The following is a 9,778-nucleotide window of genomic DNA, read 5'->3' as shown; positions in this document are numbered from 1 at the left end:
CCAGCAGAGCTCCCAGATGTTCAAACTGGATTTACATGTTTTTCAGTGTTAGCCAAATTAAATTTCCTTTTAGGAAGAGAAAGACTATGCATATTGTGATTGCCATGAGGGCACAGTCACCATTTACCAACAATACCCCAACCAGGCATGGCAGACAGTAATTATTAGATAATTATTATTTTTACAAAATGAATGATTTAACAACCAACCAATGAATGCAATCATATGCTCTGGTTTTGGGGTAGTCTGAGAAAAGCAGAAACTGTCTCCCAGTATAAGTTGTCAAATGTCATGGTACCCAGCAGAAATCCACACTGATCTTTTTTTAACATGCAGATTTCCTTGTTCAGCTCTGGCTACAGAGTACAGGTGGAACATCAGCAGTGCTGGAAACATTTTCAGTGATAGCAGTTTATATAGTTGAGGGCTGGAGAACTTTACTGAGGGAAATTTTTTAAGAAAGAACTCTTCAGTCTTCAAAAGCAGATACTAACAAGAATGTGAGATTGAAGCATATAAAATCTGAATGTATATAGAGAAAATTAATGTAAATTTGTCTTTTAAAATTCCAGGATGAATAGTCACTCTTTGGAGGTTGAAAAGTAGTTTAGGTCAAATTAAAGACACCGGTGCATACGTTACAAAGTAGAGACTGGAGGTGAAGGACATGTTTCACCAATAGGGTGTATAGCCTCAACATATTGATGAGGTTAATAAAGTATTAGATGAACTCATGGAATATAAGAGTTTGCAAGACAATTAAGAGGGGGTTTCTGGCATGATCTTTAGCTTTTAAAGTCAGCAAAGAGAGAAAAGTACCAAATAGGATAAGAATCAATTTGCTTCTATTAATGTCATCTGAAATACTGATTGGACAGTGGGTGGTATTTCATATGTTACATTGCTGTGTTCTGATGAAAGTGATTAATAATATACACTGTTTTAAAAACATACAAAAGACTGTGAACAGTATGTAAAGACTGAGCTAATGAAGGGCTTGTGTGAAAGTAGCTGTAAATCTGTGCTGGGCCCAGAGTGCTAGAAGTGAGCCACACTAATGGATCATATACCAAAGCCTTGGTATCAACTGTCCCCACTCTCTTCAGTCATCACCATCAAACTGTGCTGTAGAATCCTAACTTCTGGTCTGGGATTATGTGGGGAAATGTCGCATGAGTGCGTCTGCCGGGGGAGAGGAAGGGATGGAGGAGATGGTGGTGCTGGTGGTTGAGGGCCCTGAGTAATAATACTGTCTCTGAGGAGAGAAGAGATACTTACATGGGAGAAAAACTGTTTAGGGTCTGAAGTCATGATTCACATGTTATCATTTGGATCCCTTAATCATGTTTACAGTTCAGAAACAACACATTTTGTAGACTCCTCCATGTTAGGAAACAAGCTTCAAATCATATTTCAATGTTTCCAAAATCGATGCTAATCCTTTTAATCAGGGGTGCTGAATAAACTTGTTGCTTTGTCAAACTGGCAAATAGTTCAAGTGGCTATGACCTGCACATTAGATTAGTTCTTCAATGTAATAACTTGTAAAGCTACATTTTGTAAATGGGACATCAAATCATTGCCTTTCATCTGCTTTTGAAATCTTAATTGCCAAAGGGAATTTTTTTGAGTAAAGTTAATTTTGGAAGTTAAATATGAATAATTTTTTCATATTGGCAATCAACAATTTCAAAAAAGCATAACCATATGTTTCTTATACATAAAAACAAAACTACATGTTGTCCTATTTTCTTCATATCTCTTCGCATGCAGTGAAAGATTTATGCATTGGTTTTGTCAGGAATGAAAAATATTTTCTCAAGGTTAAGTTATCTAAGAATATTGGTATATAAATACTAAAAAATGTTACCATGGAAGGTTCTAGAGTATATTATAAAAATGGTTTAAATACTAGAAACTCATCTCTTATGAGATATATGAATGTGAAGGAGAACTAACTAGATTTTGTTCAAGTTATTTTGGTTATTATTATAAACAAGATTTACCTTAAAACAGTGCTGTAAATTTCACATTAAACCATTAAAATTACTGTTTTTGCAATACTTTGTAACAAAACTATACTGGTGTGCTTTGGAAGGTATGAGTTATCTCTAGATTGTGGTCAGTTTCAAATGTATACAAAAGTAGACAGAATATTACAATACATTCCCATATTCCCATTGTTACCAATCCAAACTTGGGTCCACTCTCCCTCATGCAGTAAAGCTAATCTATTGACTCTGAGTTTTGGTGCAAAGAAATGCAGCATTTACTGCAGGGAACCAAGCAAGGAATTCAGGATAGCTAATGCTCAAAACACCCAAACTCCCTGATAGGTTTCAAAAGTATTTTGAAAGGCAAGTTGAGGAAGGGGCATCTCAGGGTATGTGATCAGCTTGTGCATAGTTCTTTGATTGGTGGTAAGGTACCAGGGCAATGTCACTGGGGTCAACATTATCAATCCTTAGGCACCAGTAAGTCTGGAGGGAGGTACATGCTCAGATCATCAAGTAGTTAAATTTCTTCCGTTTGGTGGTGTTAAATTTTACAAAAAACATTATTTTGACCGTGCCATGTGGCTTGAGGGTTCTTAGTTCTCCGACCAGGTGACCAGGGCTTGGACCTGGGCCCCTGGCAATAAAAGCCCCAAGTCCTAACCACTGGCCTGCCAGAGAATTCTCTGGTGATGGTTTTAACATCTGTAAATGTACATAAAGGTATTATTATTTAGGTACTTCAGAGAGGAGCTAAGGCAGAGGATATGGGGCAGGGGTCTCTCCTAGAAAGGACCCACAGTGTTCTGCTCAGTTATACCATCTCCCACCTTCAACAGTTACTGACTCCTGGCAATATTTCCTCACCCATTATTATTTTAAAGAAATGCTAAGATATTTTATGCATAAATATTTCAGTGTGCATCTATATAACACAACTCTTTGTTAAATCAAATAATACCACACTGCCTTTAAATGTGCTTTGAAAAGTTTTGTATTTATAACTGGAAAGGCAAAGCAGTTTCAAAGATGAGAACTTTGCTCTCAAAGTGTCTTGCATTGTAGGAGTGAATGTCGCCAAGGGACCATTTCATGTAAATTGGCAGTTATGTGAGCTATAGCTCTGAAGAACAGTGCACTTCAGTCAACAAAAGTTCATGAGCCATGCTTTCCCCATCTGACTGGAAAAATAAAACTGCAGAATTACATACCAGCAAATATGGAGGTACTGAAGTGCTTTCTCAAGTCTTACGTTTACTGTGTTAGAAGGAAAAAAAAAAGCTACTTGTTGGTCCCCTTTGTAATATTAAGAGGCATCTTGCAATCCTGCTCCAGTCATAAATATAACCTGGGAAGACTGGTTTTTAAAAATTTCATATTTCCAGCCCAGGTACACTAGAGGTTTATAAGAGTGATTCCTAACAGTCTGTGCTTTGTGAAAAAAGTACTTTGAAGAAGTCAGTTCTTTATTTTTCTTGAGATGGTCATACTTAAAGTATGATGATCAGCAATGCTATTTCATAATTATTCTTAGGTATTTGACATACTCTATGTAATGTATATGAATATGTTGAGAAAGGAATGTTTCCTGCCATATCAATGAATCAGACATTTTTTTCTATCATATTTTTCAGCCCTTCCATTGAGGTAAATTTTGAGTGGTATCATGCTACTTTATCGCAGGGTGGTACGGTTCAAGTAAAAAAAATCACACATGGATGTTTTGTAAGGGCAGCATCCATGCTCAACAGTGGTGACCACAGGAAGTGTGTCTCTAGGAAAGCCAGCCCTGCTGCACTTAGATCGTCACTGAAGCCCAGGGTGAGCTTGTCAGAGAGGGACTCTGCTATGGCAGCATCCAGGGCCCCCATCTTGCTACCCAGAAGTCTGCTTCAAACAAAATGAAGACCCCTTGATTTCATTTCCCTCCCAATCCCTTTCCCTTCACTATTTCTGGAGATCAACCCCAGTCATGACGTTCAGGCCATATTTTTACGTCTTGTCTACTCACAGGCACCCACATTCACCAGGGCCTCACCTGACCCACGCCCACCCCATATACCACATTGTTTATTAAGGGAAGGTACATTTTGTATTGTTCAGGGTCCCATGGTTCGCCTTCTTCCGTCCCTCTGTGCAGATCTTGAGCGGCCTGTGGACAGGGCATTGGTAGCTCAAGCGACTCCTGGATACCTGTTTTAAAACCTGAAAGGTTAAGGGTTTGCATGCATGAATCAACAAGGGACCTTTATTTCTTTAGGAAGCGATTTATTGGAAGAACTGGCAACACTGAAAGCAGGAAAACTTAAATGAACTTATTCTGCAAGGGCAATACTGCAGTCTGCATGGCAGGACTCGGGGGAAAGTCCAGTCCAGGCTCAGTCCTTCTTGTCGCCGTCACCCAGGCTGAGCTTGTCAAAGAAGTACTCTGCCAGGGCACATTCCGGGAACCCCACGTTGCTCAGGTTGCCGAGTTGGTTCCCCAGCTCCTTCATGGACTCGACCTGCTGGTCCAGGGAGCCAGTCCCCAGGAAGTGGCACAGGTGGGCGTCACTGCTGTTGGTGGCCAGTTGGTGCAGGTCAAGCAGGCTCTGGTTGACGCTCTTCTCTAGGTGCAGAGTGTCTTGGATGGCCTGGAGTGCGCTCTCCCACTGTTGGGTCTCAGGCTTTCTGATGTCGACGAAGCAGATGCGGCCCCCACGCTGGATCTGCAGGAACATCAGGCTCTGGGCTGTCTTGCTGTGCTCGAGGGAGCGGAGCAGGAAGAAGTGGGAGAAACGCTTCAAGGCCACATCATCATGGTCGAGGTAGAAGGCCACGGCCAGGCACTGGAAGGAGGCGTGGAACTCGAGGGTGGCGAGGCTGTTGAGCGCGGCCTCACACTCCGGGCGGTAGTTCTGACGCACCTCTGAGGGCGATGTGGGCAGCATGGCCGGCCACTCCCCATCCCAGGGAATGGCGGCTGGGACCAGGCGTCTGTGGGGCAGGAATCGGCGGGGGCGGGGGCAGGGGCGCGGGCGCCAGCGGTCTCCTCGGAACCTTCCCATGGCGGACGATGTGGGCTGCCGGACGGGGGCTCTGGGTCAAACGGCAGGCGTTCTGGGTGTGGGCTCTGGAATGGGCAGATAATGGGGTCTGTTGGGCGGGGTCAGTGCCTGGGCTTGCGATTGGTTAAGGAAGAGGTCACGTGTGTGGGTGGGATATGTGGGCAGGGCGAGACCACTGTCTGTCAAAGCCAGGGTGTGGGCAGGGCGAGACCACTGTTTATCAAAGCCAGGATGAGGCAGAGCCGCTTTGAGCTGAGTAATTCACATTCACAAAGTTTTTATTTATTTATTTTAATATAAGTTTATTTATTTTAATTGGAGGCTAGTTGCTTTACAGTACTGTATTGGTTTTGCCATACATCGACATGAATCTGCCACGAGTGTACTCCTGTTCCCCATCCTCAATCCCCCTCCCACCTCTCTCCCTATACCCTCCATCTGGGTCATCCCAGTGCACCAGCCCTGAGCATCCTGTATCGTGCTTCCAACGTGGACTGGCAATCTGTTTCACATATGATAATATACATGTTTCAATGCCATTCTCCCAAATCATCCCACCCTCGCCCTCTCCCACAGAGTCCAAAAGACTGTTCCATACATCTGTGTCTCTCTCGCTGTTTCGCACACAGGGTTATTGTTGCCATCTTTCTAAATGTCATATATATGCATTAGTATACTGTATTGGTGTTTTTCTTTCTGGCTTACTTCACTCTGTAAAATAGGCTCCAGTTTCATCCACCTCATTAGAACTGATTCAAATGTATTCTTTTTAATGACAGAGTTATACTCCATTGTGTATATGTACCACGGCTTTCTGATCTGTTCGTCTGTTGATGGACATCTAGGTTGCTTCCATGTCCTGGGTATTGTAAACAGTGCTGCGATGAACAGCAGGGTACACGTGTGTCTTTCAATTCTGGTTTCCTTGGTGTGTATGCCCAGAAGTGGGATTGCTGGGTCATAAGGCAGTTCTATTTCCAGTTTTTTAAGGAATCTCCACACTGTTCTCCATAGTGGCTGTACTAGTTTGCATTTCCACCAACAGTGTAAGAGGGTTCCCTTTTCTCCACACCCTCTCCAGCATTTATTGCTTGTGGACTTTTGGATAGCAGGCATTCTGACTGGTGTGAAATGGTACCTCATTGTGGTTTTGATTTGCATTTCTCTGATAACGAGTGATGTTGAGCATCTTTTCATGTGTTTGTTAGCCATCTGTATGTCTTCTTTGGAGAAATGTCTATTTAGTTCTTTGGCCCATTTTTTGATTGGGTTGTTTATTTTTCTGGATTTGAGCTGCAGGAGTTGCTTGTATATTTATGAGACTAATTCTTTGTCAGTTGCTTCATTTGCTATTATTTTCTCCCATTCTGAAGGCTGTCTTTTCACCTTGCTTATAGCTTCCTTTGTTGTGCAGAACCTTTTAATTTTAATTAGGTCCCATTTGTTTATTTTTGCTTTTATTTCCAATATTCTGGGAGGTGGGTCATAGAGGATCCTGCTGTGATTTATGTTGGAGAGTGTTTTGCCTATGTTCTCCTCTAGGAGTTTTATAGTTTCTGGTCTTACATTTAGATCTTTAATCCATTTTGAGTTTGTTTTCATGTATGGTGTTACAAAGTATTCTAGTTTCATTCTTTTAAAAGTGGTTGACCAGTTTTCCTAGAACCACTTGTTAAATAGATTGTCTTTTCTCCATTGTATATTCTTGCCTCCTTTGTCAAAGGTAAAGTGTCCCTAGGTGCATGGGCTTATCTCTGGGCTTTCTATTTTGTTCCATTGATGTATATTTCTGTCTTTGTGCCAGTACCATACTGTCTTGATGACTGTTGCTCGGTAGTAGAGCCTGAAGTCAGTCAGGTTGATTCCTCCAGTTCCATTCTTCTTTCTCAAGATTGCTTTGGCTATTTGAGGTTTTTTGGATTTCCATAGAAATTGTGAAATTATTTGTTCTAGCTTGGTGAAAAATACCATTGGTAGCTTGATAGGGTTTGCATTGAATCTATAAATTGCTTTGGTAGTATACTCATTTTCACTATATTGATTGTTCTAATCCATGAACATGGTATATATCTCCATCTATTAGCGTCCTCTTTGATTTCTTTCACCAGTGTTTTATAGTTTTCTCTATATAGGTCTTTTGTTTCTTTAGGTAGGTATATTCCTAAGTATTTTATTCTTTTCATTGCAATGGTGAATGGAATTGTTTCCTTAATTTCTCTTTCTATTTTCTCATTGTTAGTGTATAGGAATGCAGGGGAATTTTGTGTGTTGATTTTATATCCTGCAACTTTACTATATTCATTGGTTCACTCTAGGAATTTTCTGGTGGAGTCTTTAGGGTTTTCTATGTAGAGGATCATGTCCTCTGCAAACAGTGAGAGTTTTACTTCTTTCCCAATTTGGATTCCTTTTATTTCTTTTTCTGCTCTGATTGCTGTGGCCAAAACTTCCAAAACTATGTTGAATAGTAGTGGTGAGAGTGGGCACCCTTGTCTTGGTCCTGACTTTAGGGGAAATGCTTCCAATTTTTCATCATTGAGGATAATGTTTGCTGTGGGTTTGTCATATGTAGCTTTTATTATGTTGAGGTATGTTCCTTTTATTCCTGCTTTCTGGAGGGTTTTTATCATAAATGGATGTTGAATTTTGTCCAAGGCTTTCACTGCATCTATTGAGATAATCATATGGCTTTTATTTTTCAATTTTTTAATTGTGTATTACATTGATTCGGGCTTCCCTGGTGGCTCAGAGGTTAAAGCGTCTGCCTGCAATATGGGAGACCTTGGTTCGTTCCCTGGTTCAGGAAGATCCCGTGGAGAAGAAAATGGCAACCCACTCCAGTATTCTTACCTGGAGAATCCCATGGATGGAGGAGCCTGGTAGGGTGCAGTCCATGGGGTCGCAAAGAGTTGGACACGACTGAGCAGCTTCACTCACTCACTCACTCGCATTGATGCCTTTTTCGGATATTGAAGAATCCTTGCATCCCTGGGATAAGGCCCACTTGGTCACTATGTATGATCTTCTTAATGTGTTGTTAGATTCTGATTGCTAGAATTTTGTTAAGGATTTTTGCATCTGTGTTCATCAGTGATATTGGCCTGTAGTTTCCTTTTTCTGTGGCATCTTTGTCAGGTTTTGGTATTACGGGGATGGTGGCCTCATAGAATGAGTTTGGAAGTTGACTTTCCTCTGCAATTTTCTGGAAGAGTTTGAGTAGGATAGCTGTTAGCTCTTCTCTAAATTTTTGGTAGAATTCAGCTTTGAAGCCATCTGGACCTAGGCTTTTGTTTGCTGGAAGCTTTCTGATTACAGTTTCAATTTCTGTGCTTGTGATGGGTCTTTAAGATTTTCTATTTCTTTCTGGTTCAGTCTTAGAAAGTTGTACTTCCCTAAGAATTTGTCCATTTCTTCCAAGTTGTCCATTTTATTGGCATATAATTGCTGATAGTAGTCTCTTATGATCCTTTGTATTTCTGTGTTGTCTGTTGTGATCTCTCCATTTTCATTTCTAATTTTATTGATTTGATTTTTCACCCTTGTTTTCCTTGATGAGTCTGGCTAATGGTTTTTCAATTTTATCCTCTCAAAGAACCAACTTTTGGCTTTGTTGATTTTTGCTATGGTCTCTTTTGTTTCTTTTGCATTTATTTCTGCCCTAATTTTTAAGATTTCTTTCCTTCTACTAACCCTGGGGTTCTTCATTTCTTCCTTTTCTAGTTGCTTTAGGTGTAGAGTTAGGTTATTTATTTGACTTTTTTCTTATTTCTTGAGGTATGCCTGTATTGCTATGAACCTTCCCCTGAGCACTGCTTTTACAGTGTCCCACAGGATTTGGGTTGTTGTCTTTTCATTTTCATTTGTTTCTATGCATGTTTCGATTTCTTTTTTGATTTCTTCTGTGATTTGTTCATTATTCAGCAGCATGTTCTTCATCCTCCATTTGTTGAAATTTTTAATAGTTTTTCTCCTGTAATTGAGATCTAATCTTACTGCATTGTGGTCAGAAAAGATGCTTGGAATGATTTCAATTTTTTTTTTAATTTACCAAATCTATATTTATGGCCCAGGATGTGATCTATCCTGGAGAACGTTTCATGTGCGCTTGGGAAAAAGGTGAAATTCATTGTATTGGGGTGAAATGTCCTATAGATATCAATTAGATCTAACTGGTCTGTTGTATCACTTAAAGTTTGTGTTTCCTTGTTAATTTTCTGTTTAGTTGATCTATCCATAGATGTGAGTGGGGTATTAAAGTCTCCCACTCTTATTGTGTTACTGTTAATTTCCCCTTTCATACTTGTTAGCATTTGTCTTACATATTGTGGTGCTCCTATGTTGGGTACATATATATTTATAATTGTTATATCTTCTTCTAGAATTGATCCTTTGATCATTATGTAGTGTCCTTCTTTTCTCTTTTCACAGCCTTTGTTTTAAAGTCTATTTTATCTGAGTATTGCTACTCCTGCTTTCTTTTGGTCTCTGTGTGGAATATCTTTTTCCAGCCCTTCACTTTCAGTCTGTATGTGTCCCTTGTTTCGAGGCGGGTCTCTTGTAGACAACATATATATGGGTCTTGTTTTTGTGTCCATTCAGCCAGTCTTTGTCTGTTGGTTGGGGCATTCAGCCCATTTACATTTAGGTAATTATTGATAAGTATGATCCCTTTGCCATTTACTTTATCGTTTTGGGTTCGAGTTTATACACCCTTTCTGTGTTTCCTGTCTAGAGAAG

General features: G+C 40.4%; 1 pseudogene; it reads right to left on the bottom strand.

Moving 5' to 3' along the window:
* Nucleotides 1-4,372: 4,372 nt before the first annotated feature.
* Nucleotides 4,373-5,041, bottom strand: LOC102184237 (annotated as a pseudogene).
* Nucleotides 5,042-9,778: the final 4,737 nt, after the last annotated feature.

The sequence above is a fragment of the Capra hircus genome (genome assembly GCF_001704415.2).
Source record: "Capra hircus breed San Clemente chromosome X unlocalized genomic scaffold, ASM170441v1, whole genome shotgun sequence".
Lineage (NCBI taxonomy): Eukaryota > Metazoa > Chordata > Mammalia > Artiodactyla > Bovidae > Capra > Capra hircus.
The sequence above is the reverse complement of the archived record's forward strand: the minus strand, read 5'-3'. Positions and strand labels throughout refer to the sequence as shown.